Source organism: Malurus melanocephalus, unplaced genomic scaffold (assembly GCF_030028575.1).
Source record: "Malurus melanocephalus ecotype Western Australia unplaced genomic scaffold, MMel_1.1 scaffold_299, whole genome shotgun sequence".
Lineage (NCBI taxonomy): Eukaryota > Metazoa > Chordata > Aves > Passeriformes > Maluridae > Malurus > Malurus melanocephalus.
Genome location: NW_026623531.1, coordinates 145,481 through 161,859, shown reverse-complemented (window position 1 = coordinate 161,859; position 16,379 = coordinate 145,481). Strand labels below are relative to the sequence as shown.

Sequence of the window (16,379 nt, the reverse complement as noted above, 5' to 3'; positions counted from 1 at the left end):
AGCACAGTCTGAGATCACCTTTCATTAAATAGTATCTTTATTATACAGATAAGGGGAAGGCAGGAGATAAAAAGGCTGGCTCAAGAATATCCTAGTCTACCAGACAATTATTTTTCATGTGTGTGTCTTGTCCTAAATCTCAAGAATCACAACGGAACCAAAACACTGGTTATTTCCATATAGACTTCKGAACTCTAAACTGGTAACAAACTTTGAATGTGTTCTAAGAGTCAAAACCCTGAACGAGACAGAAACACAAACCRTTTTCAAGAGATCTCTCTAGTGTGCCCTCTTGTTTCTCCTACAATATCTCTCTTCCATGAAAAATGTAATTTTGATTTAAAACACCAATCCCCTCCCCTGCTTCTTTCCTATCCTTCTGCTCTACTGATAGAATAACATTCCAGTATCACAGGTGGGGAAGAGCACAGCAGAGCCAAGAAAAGATAACCAGACTGGCTGGAGTGGGATATTTTGGAGCAGAATGCTACAGCTCTGGAACAAGACTAAAGGAGAGAATTTCATAGGGACAAATCTGAAAGAGCCAGCAGCTGACTGTGAAGCACAGACTACATAAATCCACTCAAATACAAGGGGCATCTCTCACACTGCACCCAAATTTGACTCCATCTCACAACAGTTTGCTATTCCAAGTCTTCACAGTAAACTGACATCAACACTTATTCAGAAATCCAAGGTTAGAGAACRTAATATTTACATTAAAGAGATCAATCCCACTTCTTGTCATGCCTCCTGTGCTGTATTTTGTTTTACAGTTTTTCATTTTAATTTTGTGTTCCAAATTTGGGTTATGGCAAGACAACAGGAACTTGAATTGCTATGCATAATGTAAAATAAACAAAATAAATTTAAAAGTCACAGCTCTGAGAAGCAAATTCTCTACATCTTTAGATAATGCATGTACCAACACTATATGCCTGATGCTTAGGCACAAAAAATGAGGTAGAAAATCAGTCTCAGACACTGATCAAGGTAGTTTTTAAGTATGAGGTATGCCAAATGCAACAGAKTGACTTGGACATGGATTACAGGCAAAAGCAGATACACCAGTACCTGAAACTGTCACTTTTTCCCCAGTCAAAACCTCACAACTATTTAGCAATTGTTCAAATGTCCCCTTCCTTGATGAGCACTAATACTGCAGATCTGAGTCTTTYAGCTGGCAGCCACATGGTTTATGAAGCAGCCACTCTGGCAGGTGAGGAGAAATGATCACCTGTTGTGCTGACCTAGCACAGAAACACATTTTATCCAGCTGAAATCATTCTTATACAACCAGTGCTCTCAATAYACTAGAAAATAGTTTAGATACCTGATGATTTAATGTTCTTACTGTGGATATGGCCATGAAAATTCCCACTGCCTCTCATTCCTCACATACTTAATATGCTGATTTAATTATATGCCTATAATTCAGTTCATATTTTACAGGAGGGAAAAGGTAARGAGATTCCAGTAAATGACACTTGAGATAAGAGAATGAGTTACTGTAAAGCATGATGCTCATTCTTTGAATATGTACCAGTCTATAATAAAGGGCTTGCGATTTCACTCTTTCAGAACAGGCAGGAARCCTTGGCAAAAGCTAAACTAAATTTAATTTTCCATATTTTAAGGTTATAAAGGTAACTTGCGAAGTAYGAATCAGCAAAGACCTGTCTCTGTAAACCCATGGACAGACAGCTTCAGTCTGCAGGTTTTTTTCCCCAGCTGCCCTGAACAAAGCTTTGCCCCTCCTCGCTCACTGGGACACCAGGCAGCAGGGACAGGAGTGGAGCAGAAGCAAATGAGGTCAGTTCCATGCTGCACTGCCTGGGAAAGCTCTGGATGGAAACCCAGGCACTGATCGCTRAGGAAAAGGTGAAATAAGATATCAGGCAAGCAGAAGGAGGGTTAGAGATGGATTGTTCTCCAGCTGCCCAAAYCTAAATAGCAAGGGCAAGATAAAATAATTACAAGCTCTGGCTACTGTTCAGATAAGAAAGGAGGATGGCAAAAAGGAATCAAACAACATATTTTCTAAAAAGAGTGGGACATGAGAATTTTTCCAAGAATAATTTAACCGAAGACCAGATGGAATGAAGCAGAGATATGTCCTAATTACAAGTTTATTAAGTCAGTCAAATTCTCCTCAGGGAAAACATAAAAACCARAAGACCCCAATCAAGTAAAGGTCAATCTTGTTGGGGAGGAGAGAAGGCATTTCTGAAGGCAAAGTGGATTTAAATACATCCATATTGAAAACTGGAGGATCTTTTTTCAGAATTTGAAACCTGTCAGTAATACCCCGAAAAATGTTTGACAATCTGTAAAATCATTAGCATAACAATCCTCACAGAATATGAGAGAGGTTTGGGATTTCATCTCATGCAAACCCATAAGCTCGTAGGAGTATATTTTTTTCATAAAAAAGATAATACTGAATAAAAAAACTCTAGCAGGTTAATGGAATAAATGGAAATAGATGTGCAAGGTTTGATGCTGATGCTGTCACCGCTCACTCAAAATCACCATGTTAAAATAGATGCTCACTCTTTCSCCATCCCTTACAAATGGTAACTACATTCTCTGTCCCAATGGACTTYGTCCTTTTTTCCTCTCTATGTCACTTGCTCTCAACTCCACCTGACACATGTGAACTATTTATGGTAGAAAGAAGTTGCTGCAGTGTGTATTTTTGAAATTCTATTTTTTCCTGCAGTACCCCAGCCAACCGGATTCTAACCAGGAAATCAAAGCCCTGCATATTATTGCATATTAACTTGAATGACTGAAAGTCACAGGCAATCAAGTCCTCCCTGTGTTCATTCCTCTAGGAAATCCCAGACTCTGGGGACAAAAATGCGACTACAATCTCTACAATGAGCTACTTAAGGAATTGGTTGGTTTATTCCTATGTATTTAATACACATGTTTATTTTGTATGTATTGACATACACACATCCCCTTCCGATGCATGAATTAAAAATTTCCTTCTAACACACCAGTGGCCAAACAGCTAACATATTAGCATTTTGGAAGTGGCTTGCACAACAGGAAAAGCAATTGCACAGTAGGAAAACTCCAGCAAGGAGARAACAATCCAACAACAAACAGGACATAAAGCATCAAATGGAAAGTGAACTCTTGAGGAGCTAAGACAGATGCAAAAGCTGYTGGTGGTAGTGTCTAAAGACATATTGGTTAGCAAGTTTAGGAATACATGGAAGGCATGGAGGTATTTCTCAGTGCAAGGTGCTGAAAGAAAGTTCACAGTCACTTATCAAGCACAGCTGTTCAAAAGCACCAGGACAAATTTTCACATATGATCTCAAAAACATTGAAATGCCACCCACTAAGATATACCACCAGTGTTAATTCCTATGCTGGTACAGTCCTGACASAGCAGGTTTTAGCAGAAAACTCACAAAAATGTTTTATCTTCTCTCAACARTTATATATTTGTGGAATGCTTCTACTTGGAAACAATGTCAGAATTTAATTTTAAAGTCATAACACTTACTAACTGTTACTTCTAGATGCAAAATCCACACACGTATTAAACAATGCCAGGTATTCACTTCTCCCTAATCACCACAAWTAAAGAGTCATCAGTCAAAACAACCCCTCCTTTAAAAAGGACAACCCTAAGCCTTTCAGAACAAGCTGAAAAATTCTCTTGGTACCCTCTAAAATTAGAGTTATCTTGCATGGAAAATAATAAATCAYAACAAAGAAATACCTTCTGTGTAATTTTACAGTGCTATCGTTTTAATTTTTCTGCTTTGCAGTTCCATTTCATGCACATCAACAGTATCCCCAAAATTGTATTTCAGCCCTGGGCCTGTCACTATCCACAATTSCATATATTTGTTATTAAAAGCTACCTTATAAAGAAAGCTGTTTTGACACTGCACTACTGATGCCATGCGTAGGCAGACAGTGCATGCAGGCACTGTTGGAATCCCACTAAACACAGAGTCTCCTGCTAATGTCAGCATCGCAGCCAGGAAGCCACACAAGTCAGTGCAGCAAAGAAATTCCACTTTTGGTGGGATGTGGACCCAGATAAAGAACTATATATGAGAGGAACAGATTATGCTAGAGCCTTTATTGTATTCATTTATTCCTTACCTTTCCTTTTACATTGCAGAGGCTACATCACCCCTTGAAACAGTCATAAGCAGCAGCAAGTTTCACATATGAATCGCTTTTATCCCCGGGTGCTCTGGGGAAGCAAGAACATGCACTCAAGTGAGCATTCATGCCTCAGTCAGCTTGAGRACAAGGCTCTGCACCAAAGTCCTTAAGACCTTCTCACGGCTGCTGATTTCATCCACTAACTGAAAGAGCATCTCAGCAGGACACTGCCAGCCTCCTTTTCAGCTCCCACTCACTGATTGCCAGTCTCTGGCAAGTGAAATGTCAAGAACCAGGCAGGGGCGGTGTTTGGAGAAGGAGGGATAAGAGATTCTCACCATCCATCAACCTCAAAACCTATTCAGCCGACAACTTGAATGGAACAGGCATTTCATTCTCCATGGTAACAAGAGATGGAAGGAGGTTGGGAAAAAAAAAAAAAAAAAGAAAGAGAGAGGAGTACAAACCCGGGAAAATCTGATGTTGAAGACGCAGGGAAAGTTGCAAACTTTGCAACTTCTCTTTGCTGTGCAAGTTGCATGCAGAAGASAGAAAAGCCCTTTCCTTGCTTGCACAGTCTGACGAGAGCTGTCCCATGGCCATGATCAGGTGTCCTTTCTGCGAGCAGCGCACTGCTGTGGGGGGAGGAAACCCTTTATTCTGCACCAGTACTACCCGGAGGAAAGACAAATGCCTTCTGAACACAGGAAAGTTGGGAAAACTGCAGATTATTGCCCCCCAGAAAAGAGAACTGTCTGAAAGGGAAAAGATACTACTATTCCCTGTGCACTGCTTCTTGTCTACAGAACAAAGCTGCTGACGCCAATTCACTGTGTGTGCCAGCGTTGACCACAAACTGGAGTGGAGGATTAGCATCACTCTCTTTGTCTGCTTCGCATCTTACACAGAAGAAAATGTTTGTTGCTTCTATTATGTTGAGCCACTTAGATGCACAGATAAAAACAAGACATTTATTTATTCTTTTCCAAGGCACACCAAAATGAAGCATGGAAGCAGACCGACTTAAAATTCGGGCAACACCTTTGCCAACCTCATGGGATCTCATGGTAAGTCAGTTCTTATTAACATTTCAGGCCTGCCCACCTTCTGAACTTTTTTCCCTGCTATTTTACATTCATAACTTGATCTGTCACAGCCAGAATGYGCACAACAGGGAAATTACATTTGGATTCATGCACGTTTGTGTTCCAAGCTGGCCCCATGCAGCTACTGAAAAGAGTCTCTGGCTAAAGCACTTATGCAAGATAACCCAACAAAGGGCTGAAAAGCTCTGCAAATCCTGGCTGCTGCCATCTTATTTTTTCTCAGTTCTTTACAYTGATTCTTTCCTGAAGAACACATTTAAATCTCCCTCCCCCATCCAAACCCACCACCTCTCAAGTTGGAGTTTGTTCTCACTTTTGTATCGCATATGGGACACACTATTGGTGTGGTACTTTTTTATAACCTATATTATTATCTATACAGTGAGTTTTTGGTTAAAGGTGACCTGTAGAGTTGTTTTGAGTTCTCCCAATAGTCCTTATATACCAACAAATATGCTTAAGATCATAATAGTTTTTTAAACTATTAAACTATTTTTAAACTAAAAAAACCTTATAGTTTTTTTTTAAAAACTATTTTTCTTCATTGTATTCATTTGAATTTTGGATAGGCAGCTTTCAATTTCTTAYGTAAGTCTTTACCATTCATGACATTGCAACATGTAAGGCATGTTAATACACAACCCTGCCCACTGAATTTCAGCCTTTATCTACACCRATCATTTCAAACCCATGTGAATACATCCTTGCTTTTGAAAATCACTTTCCTTCTCTGAAAAAAACTGCTTCATTTTCTCCTTTGTTTTCCAAGACTGACACTTGGAAAAATCAAAAGGGAATCTCAGCAGAAACGATCTACAGTCATTTGCTACTTTTATCCAACTTATCTTCCTCAGACAGTCGTTTCCTTAGGCAAAGGGRGGATATTTACCTTTTGAAATGTACTACAGGTCTGCAGTTAGAACTACTGTCCTTTTTTCCTGAAGACTTTAACAAGAAAATAAGAAATAAGACTGCTCAATTTTCTCTYTCCCAGCCAAAGTCAACTAAAATAGGAGTGAGACACACCTCAGCTGGAAGATGTCAGCCTCCGACAACTCTACCTAAGCAAATAAATGCTGTTAAATGCACCTGCATGATGAGATGAATTCAGCTCTTTTCAGCTAATTTTGAAGATATTTCAGAATTCCAAGGAGATATTTCTATCCCATTTAAATATATATTTTACCCACATCTATTAAGATGAGGGTATTTAACATAAAAAGCTTTTTATATTCCTTTCATAGAACAATCTCAGAGTACTTTGTTATTTTGCTTTGTTACAGGAGCACAAAAAGGAAGGGATGTATTTTTGCCAATTGCCACAAAGCAGAATCACCTTCCCTGCACTTGCTGTTCACTGAGCTTCACCTTGATCCTCTTGGAGGTTTGAAAGCAGTGTTGTTTATCTGCAGCTCAGGGAAGGGATTTTATTTCTCTCTGAAGTTGATTCTAATGTACTTCAGGGATTTGCCATCTATTAACATCRTCCACTTTTCTTGCTGTGATTCAAAAACTATACCCACAGAAATGAAGAGCTTTCCCAAATCAGCATGCTTYAAGCAAGAAAGAAGACAACGTTACCAACATTCAGAAATACAACAAAAACGGGTCCAAGAGCACAGAGTCGTACCAACCACAGTGCTCACTGTGTGTTCCCTTTCAGCCACCAGAAGGGAAATGTTGATGTGTCTCACCAACTGCATGCACAGAGATACACATTTTGGAAACAAACCTACTATGAATGGGCTAAGATCAGTATCTCAAAGGGCACCCYACTGAGAGGTACTGAAGAGAAGGGTGAAGCATGCCCACACAGAATCAAGGCCTTATCCAGCTTCCAAAACAGAAGAATAAACACTACAGTACAGCCAAGATTCAAAGGACTGCCCACCATGTGTGCCTGCCAGGCAATAATAAAAGCTGAAATACATCAATAGCTTCAGGCTGGCTGAGAATGAAGCTGACTTGAGTTCTGACCAAGTTTGGTGGTCTCCACACAGCTCTTGCATTACAAAAGCTACCATCTCAACTGACAGCAATGTGACAGAGAAGTGAACCAGTGGTGAACCTCACTGGGACAGCACTGGCAGCAGCACGTGACACCATCCRGAACTGTACCTGCTTGGGTAACAAACAGATCTGCTGCTGCCACAGCTGTGAACCTAGAACTATGTTCACCTTTTTCATGCAGACGCCTGCTCAGAAAACTTTACCATGCCTACCAAGAAAATTAACATGTGAAGTGACTTCACTGTAACACAGAGTCACTGAATGGGTAAGGTTGGGATGGGACCACAGTGGCTCATCCAGTCCAGCTTACCTGCACAGGCAGGGTCATTCTAGAGCACATTGCACAGGATGGCATCCAAATGGCTCTGGAACATTTCCAGTGAGGGAGACTCCACAGCCTTTCTGGGCAACATGCTGTATGCAATAAGGTCCACAGTAAAGAAATTACTCCTCACGTTCAGGTGGAATTTTCTGTGCATTAGTTTCTGCTTGTTGCCACTCAGGTCTATTGCCTGACACAACCGAGATGAGMCAGGATCCATCCTTTCCACACCCTCCCTTCAGACAGTGACAGACAYTCATGAGGTACCCCTCTCACTYRTCTCTTCYTGAGGCTGAGCAAAGCACAGCTCCCTCAGCCTTTCCTCATAAGAGAGATGCTCCTCTTCTCCTCTTTGTCACCCTGTGCTGGACCTGCTCCAGGAGCTCCATGTCCCTCTGGTACTGAGGAGCCCAGAAATGGGCACAGCACTSTGGGTGTGGCCTCACCAGGGCTGAGCAGAGGGGCAGAATCACCTCCCTCTTGCTGGCAATGCTATTCCCAAGGCACTCCAGGATACCAGGTGCAATGACTCAGCAGCAGAATGCCTTCTACAGCTATTCCCTGAAGTACCACATTAAAACAGGGAAATGAGCAATGCTGTTCTACACTAAAAAAGAAAATAGATGCATTAAACCCTAGCAAATGCGTCATGTTTTGAGTTAAGTATTCATCCACCGACCAACATAGCCAAGACTGAGCCAGAATTTTCAATGCTCCAGAGAAGATGATTTTAAAAGTGTTTTAATGCACCAGAGACACCCGAGCCCCATACTGACTCGCCTGACACATGAAAATGGTGRAGACCAAATTTTTTCCTGTTCCCACTCCCAACCCTGAAGGCAGCTCAGTCAATCAGATACCCTACATCCACACACACTGATACTATGGCATAAATTGACACCAAAAGCAAACAGCCCCAGCAGGGGCTGGCAAGGCAGCCACAACAGGGCAGCCACAAGTCACCCWTCACCAAGTGCAATTCTGGTCCTCAATGCCCTTCTATTTCATATAYGCCAGTACTTTTCAGTCCCAGAATAATGATGTCAGAAAAAGAAAGAAGGCATTTATCAAGTCAACGGGGCAAAAGACTTAAGTCCARTTGTTTTGGTTTCATTTGRTTGGTTGTTCTGGGGTTTTTGTTTGCTTYTTTGGGTTKGATGTTTTGGATTTTTTAMAGAAGAAATTTTTATTGCTGAGATTAAACAACATATTAACCATCTAATGAATAAAAACCCATAGACAATTTCTGGAATTTCATGGAAGAAAAAGTACAAATTGAGATTTATGAGCACATTGGAATAAAACTAGTGTTTTATCTGGTTGAAATGTAGCAGTGAGAAAGAACAAGCAAAAAAGACAGATACTCAATAAAGATTCAGAGAACAAAACATTAAAAAAATACTACACAATTATTTTTCAAGACATGTATTAAAATGSTTTCTGGGAGTAAAAAAGGCTAAAATATATGATCAGAAAGCTCACAAAAATCATCCACACCTCAAGAAATTCTGATGACAGCAATTGGGAAAGCCAAAGCATCTTGMTTTAAATTGATAGCCATGGATGAAATATCTCTGAGCTACTCTCAACACAAGCCATTTTGAGGTAGGAATGAGTACAGAGTACACAGGCAGAGTTGACCTGATGACACAACATGGGTGTCACCAGTAAAGGAACACACCGTGCCACTGAATTACCAGCCTTTTCCCACTGCAGACACACCACCCCAACACAAGAGAGTGAACTTCCTRCATGCAATTTCATCAAAACGTATTTCTCTAATAAGCAAAATTATACTAACCCAATAGTTCCCTATTTTTAAGTGTGCCAARAAAATAATCAAAGATAAGACTTCAATAAAAAGCTCTTAAGCCTTTTATTCAAAAGAATCAGCATTATTCACCATAAAAGTGAAGACTGAAATTTTAACCTACCTGAGGTTWTTTTTTTTTAAATTTTTTTATTAGTCAGTGTTTTTTCAACTTTTCATAAAATAGGAACTCTCCACGACATTAGAAACAAAAAGAATACATGCAAAATCCTTTGCATCACACGAGTTTCATGTTTCATAAGAGACAAAGAGAGAATGACTGCAGAAGTCCTACCAATTTGTTTGGCTAATGCCATCTAAAACAGCACACAAAGTCACCTCAAACTGTTACCCAAGAACTTGCAAGAGCAGTAAATGTTAATGACACATGGCAAGGTAAAAGCTATCAGCSAGGGAAGGAACAGCTTTTAGAAGGGCACTAGAGGCTTATATGCTTTCAACTCTACAATTTTGTATCTGCAGGAAAGGTTTTCAGTATTTCACATGCAAACATTTTCATGCAAATAAATACATTTTTTTCTCCAAAGTGAAAGAGTTTACAAGGGCACAATTAGCTKTTTTCATTGAGTATAAATCAGACATCTGCCTGTAATTGGAACCAGGAGCAAAAAGACGTTTAAGAGATGCTTTCTTCCTTGCAGATGTTTTCCCAAGATTTAAAGGAAAGTTCTACTTCTAGAAATTAATATAAGACTATCTAAATCAACATGGTCTATGGCTTTAATAGGTAYATTTACATATGAATAGTTAGTTTTGGTTTGGGGTTTTTTTCTTTTCSTTCCCAATTTCCTTTTGGATTTTATCTATTTCATACAAGATTAAAACGGCTACAAAGATTCAGCAAGCCAAATTAGGCACACCGTGATACCTCTGCAGATAAAGCTGTCTTTTAACAAGCAGCAGGGGGGTCAAMACAAATGAATCAGCACTAACTGCTATCACTAGCAATGCGAAAAACACTACCCCTTCATTCCAGGGGAATCAGAAGAAGCTGCAAATTCAAACCTGTAAGTTCTACAAATGAAAAGATTAAACACATTTCACATGGCAGAGGCATGTCTAAATGTCTGTTTCAGTCTACATTTCATAATGCTACTGAAGTAGTGACAAATGATGKCCATCATATGCTTGGGACACAGGACACTACATAAGGCACAGCACTTAGCAATGCCTTCAAAGTGCATCARTGTAAATAATGCAAAAACAATGGGTGGGGAGCAGTGGGTGAGTGGAGGTAACACCAACTAACCAATCTTTGTTCCACTAAGCCAACGTTTCAACAACTKAAGTATCTATAAATGAACCTCTCTCTTAAGAGGAAACTGATTTAAATTTGTAACATTCTGCAAATAGGAGGACCTTACTTAGAACAGATGACACAATTTTCTTCAGCCTCTATGCTACAACTAACTGCTTCTGTCATTTCTAAATCACTTTCCTGTTTCACATAGTGATCCCAGCTAGTAAAAAACAGGGAAACTTCCCCTTCCTTCAGATGAATGGAAAACCAGAATCAAACACTTTTCAACAAGCTGACCAGAACACTGCAGATAAAGAACTATAAATTACATCTTTTSACTCCCCCCACTCCCAAGACACCAAAATGACAGAAGAACCAGCTGAGCTACTAATGCAGACGTGACCTAAGAGGCCTCAGGCATAGATAACCAACTAACTTCTGCAACTTAAAAAGCAACAGCAACTCCCAGCTGCCAGCTTCTCTTCCCCAGTGTAATAAGATGTAACACATATTCTGTTTACAGTATGATGCCGTATTTTGGCTGGAAGGCATAAGAGATATGAATTTAACAATGTGTTAAATTGGAGTGTAGCACCTGTGTCTTACTACCAGCCTGCTTGATTTCCCCAGGGCTGGAGGATGTGTCTGCCACCTGGAGAGGGGCAGCACAGCCTGACTTACTCTTTCTGGGCTCTTTCCAGAACAATCTGGGCGTCGGGTCCCAAACCTGACCGCAGATCCCAGGCACTGCGGGCAGTGGGCAGGAAAAGCRTGCTTTGAGCCATAGAATCGTTTGGTTGGAAAAGACCTTGAAGATACAGCCCAGCCATTAACCTGGCACTGTCAGGTACACCTAAATCATACCGTGGTAGACTTGGCAGGCCCAAAGTCTCCCTATGTGCCATATCAAYACATCTTTTAAATACCTCTAGGTATGGCCACTCAACCAGAATGCTAACCAATGCTTTATAGAAATATGTTAGTCTCTGAATGAAAGTATTTCACATAGTTTACAAGCATCTCTTACATCATCTCCTCTCATTTGTCTGTGCCAATACAAGACATACATCRYATCTCAGCAACTGCTTCAAGTGACCGCACCACAGGAAGAAGCATCAACACCAAATACAAAAGGGAACATTAGGGAAACTTGCATCTCTGACAAAATGGTTTAAAAAAAACACCTCTCTCTGTCGCAGCATGGACTCTATAAACAAATGCCTATATTCTCTCAAGGTATCTTACTTTCAAATGCAAATAATATGATGTGTAGTAAAAGGGACTAAAGCCTTGTTCCCAGAAAATAAAATGACTGRTTCTACCAAAGAAAAAAAAGAAGGTTGAAGCTGTCAGTAATGGGCTTTGTGTCTGATTTTTAATGCTAAAAGCCTCCTGCACTTAGCTTATGAATTTGGAAGGGAGAAATTATGAAACAAGAGCATGCTACACATTTTCTCACAGGTGTGTTAACTTCTATCTCTCTTGTGAAGATAACTTGTACATTACAGTTTTCTGCATTTCAAGATTTTATCATCTTTTGGAGCAGCAAGAAAGGATATGTTGCTGAAAACGTATTATCTAGATTAACCTCGTGCTCACTGCCTCCCCACACAAATAAGTGCCAAAATACCAAACCAAATCTTTCTTCTCTGACCTCCAAGTACTACTGCTTGAAAAAATATATTCTGTTACTGCTTGAAAAAATATACTGTATTCCCACCCCCTCAAACCATTCCTCTGTAAAACAGTTCATCTTAAAAATACTATGCTGTCACACTCCTTTTTCAGGTTTCTGCCATTACTGTCACTATGGAAACAATCAGAACATCAGATATGTCAGTAAGCATGATTTATAAAATGTGAACGCACCAAAGGTAGATACTCTGCATAAAACTCAATCAAGACAAAATTAGCTTGTTAGCAAGGAAATATTGGCTTAAAAGGATTTTCAAGTTCATATGAATTCCTAGGGCAATGCTGCAGTGAGCTACAGCCAAGGAGAGAGCTGCCAGTGCAGCATCATGCATGAAGTCACACAGCCAAAGGCTGCAACAAACCACCAGGAAWAAGGGTTGTTATCAACCCTTACCCATCCATTGAAAACACAAAAATCCAACAGAAAGAAAAATCGGTATAACCTCAAAATAATACACCAATGTAAGAAATAAAGTAAGACATACAGATATTTGTTTCTCTGAGACTTAGAAATTAATTAGGGAAGACCCTTTCAGTTTGTTTTGCCTGTGTCTCAATAGTGCATTYAGTCATCTTCCCCTGTGCTCATCATCTTTGTTCACATCCACATCAGAAGCAAAAGCAAAGCAAATTACTCACAGCTTCCCAAYCAAACAAAGATTTAAAGCAGTTCTTAGGGAAACATCAGTTATAGGGGTTGGTTGGACAGCTATTCTGTTGAGTTGTAGCATCAGCAGTGCAAAAGCAGAGTGCTTATTATCTCTGTACAATGGGGTTCATCCAAAGCCCTGTGTGCAGAAGATGCAGTTTTCCCCTGCTCCCAAAGCTCAGCACATACTTCACTTTGACATGTTGACTCAATTATAGCACAGGGGAGCCTCAAGAGAACAAACATAGCATTTTGAGACACCTCCCCCTCTACAACACATACACACACACACACTACTCCCTGTGTTTATTTGAAAGTTCATTGCAGGGAATGTTTTGCCTTTCATCATCACACTATTCTCTCACTACGTTACACTGCTGTACCTACACCCTTTATAGTGCTGCTTTTCCTCACCTCTACTGTCTTGGAAAGTAAGCAACTACTGTACCCCAAATTGAAGTTACAATACAGGCAACAAAAGCAAGAGGGACCTCTCCTTATGACAAGATAAAACATTTCAGCTCAAGGAAAAAGAGCAAGAAAATAGCTCAAACACAAGTTAGAGTCATAGAGCACTAGAAGAAAGGAACAGACATGGAGCTGCAAACCGCCTATAAAACATCATGGAGCCACAAGAACAAATGTATACTTTTCTTAATAACTATGTGGCAAGCAGTAAGTTCCAAGTGCCATTTCAGGTTGGGAACCCAATCTGCCAACTAGCCAGGGCTGCACAGCTGACCCTGAGACTGCTGCCCTTGGGACTGGACAGAAGAACTGCTGTACATTTACTGCCTTTGATGCTAGCGCACATAGAGCAAATCCCCGTACATTCAGAGTCCCTCAACTGGCAAAGAAATAGTCCACAGTATTCTTGTCTTAAAAGTTCTGTTTTTGACCAGATATCTTGATGACAGTTAGTCACTTCTTGACACAGAACCAGTCATTTAGGGCAGCAGTTCAGGTACTCTGGGATGGAGATAGTCACTTACAACATTTACTTTTGATTGCTAATTTCCAAAACATGAGATTACATGTTTTGTCCAAGATTTCCTCTATTAGACTGCAGAAGTCAGATGCATGACTATTGGCAAGGAGTTATTCCCTAAAAAGAGCTGAGGAAGTAAGGACAGCACCTCTCACCAATTTTCCAAACCCAACACACATTCAAAGCCACTACTTTGYGGAATGTCCCTCCTGCTCTTCCTAGTTCATGGGAAATTTCATCTCTGCCAAACAAATCAAAGGAAACTAAACTGCAAATTCCATTAACTTGAACTCTGAGACAGCAACTCTAGGGCTACTGTGAGTCACTAACAGCTGGGAACAATCCTGCCAACTTGGAAGAGACACCAAATTCAAGATATTCAAGCCTTCCTGCATCACAAATCAAAGCACAAAGAAACAGACACCACCAAACAGGAGGGATGAGCAATCAGCTTCTTTCGATGCYTAAAACTACATCACAAAATCTGGTGATATTTGTATCTCTGGTCTCATCAGGCTGTCTGATTAACAAATCTGACTTGTACATTATATATTGCTTTTGTAGCAACTCAAAGTCACGACATGTCTACAGTTCAGCCAGTTACATAGATATGGTAGAGGGCACACAGTAACTCATTTAAAAGGGTGAGAGAAGTGACAAGAGGAGACAAGCCACTTGAAGCAGATTACTTAAACTACATATTTATAAAAGCAGGGAGTTTGCTTGGAATGGTGGGAGGGTTGCTACTTGTACAAAAAATCCATGTTTTCTAGAGGACCAGCACAAAATCACATGTATCATCAGTAACTGCCCTTACACTTTTCAACATACAAGATTTGCTTGCTTTTAGGGCTTTGTCTATAACAGCAAGCTTTAGAAAAAAAAACCATAAAAATGCTATTTCCAGCTCAGCTCAATTGTAGCACTAAGTCTCATATGACTTAGCAACRAATGGTAAAAAGACCAAAGATGCTTGGCCTCAAGAGTACCACGGTAATTGCTGAACTCAACCTTATTAGAAACGATTATTCTCTACAACCCCCCAGGTACAGAGAATTATTCTTTATGATTATTTAATAAGATTACAACTTCATAACTGTAACTTCTTCCAGAACAGATCTTTACATCTACCTGCCACCTCTTATATTAGACTTATTCCTTGCTTGCTTGTAAATCTTTCTTCATATTGTATTCCTGATGATTCCTCCTCACCATTTCCTGATAGAGGAAATATGCCAAACCCAACTGGAATCTTTAACTCAGTTGCATACTCTCGTGTCAAGCGTCAGACAGGGACAGATTTCTGATACACACAACTACTTCTGCAGCTCTATTCAGCAGACCACTGATTTCAGTGTCCTTCAGTTAGGAGATTGTAAAAGTCCTTAGTCAGATAGGTTTTTCTCACTGAAATCACAGAGCAAGAGAATCAACCAACAAGACCTTACTTTACCAGACAAATTTATCTGTACAAAAAATGAGAAGAATCTTGCCTGGCCTTTCATGGTTTCAAAAATTTAGCAGATTGATGGTTAATACAGTCTCAAGGGAAATAAATGAATAKTGAAATATTAAATTACAGTATCACATATTTACTTTCATCTACCCTTCCTTAGAGTATAAATAACTTCCAATAAATTACATTTTATTTATTTCTTATAAAYTAAGTTTGACACTTCTGTTAGTCACTGCACTTTTGAATGCCTGGCACACTCAGTATTTGACTGAAGGGGAAGGATTTAAAAAAATCCTGGTAAGTACTCACAGCAGAGCAATGCCATTAAATTTATTTCCCATCTTATAAATAGTCTTGCCAATCTGATAAAAGCCTGTTCAGTTAATGCTCAGGTACCTCAGTTACATTCAGAAGACAGTTGATGTGGTAAACATAAAATTTGATGAGAAACTCACACGATTACATAGGAAGCAGGTAGTCATGCATACCTCTCAGCCATGCCCTCCTGTGTAGATTACAGGGCTGGTATTGTATTTTTATCACTGTTTATTTTCAGGGTCTCAGAGATTACTCTAGCTCCGATTTCAGATTTGTTCAAGTGATGAAACATGCTTACCTTTCAGCTCCTCTGGTCTCCAGTGCTGCAGAATGGCACATAATTTACACTAAAGCAGAGTCTAACAGTGCTTTGATGRCTGACGCTCACAATTTTATGAGCTGGTAGATTAGACTTTTGCCATTGCAAACCTGGATACAGTTTAAGGTGACAGGTTTGGTCAGTCTGAATTTATCAGTTCCTCTGAACATAAACCTGCATCAAAGGGGATGAAAGTTAAGCACTCACCTTTTCAGCAGTCCCTTTGTTCAGAAGCCAACACACAGAGCAAAGTCAACAATGCCTGGCTCACAAGCACACCCTCCAGCTGGGAAAAAAAAAAAAAA

The 16,379-nt window shown here is 39.9% G+C and overlaps 1 protein-coding gene across 3 annotated transcripts in view; it reads right to left on the bottom strand.

Annotated features, from left to right (window-relative positions):
- NDST2 (N-deacetylase and N-sulfotransferase 2) overlaps positions 1-16,379 on the bottom strand; it is a 124,865-nt gene that overhangs the window by 80,677 nt on the left and 27,809 nt on the right. For all 3 annotated transcript variants that reach the window (XM_057377060.1, XM_057377062.1, XM_057377059.1), the window contains one exon: positions 16,282-16,360. The gene's annotated coding sequence lies outside the window, so the exon portion shown is untranslated. The remainder of the gene's footprint in view (positions 1-16,281; positions 16,361-16,379) is intronic.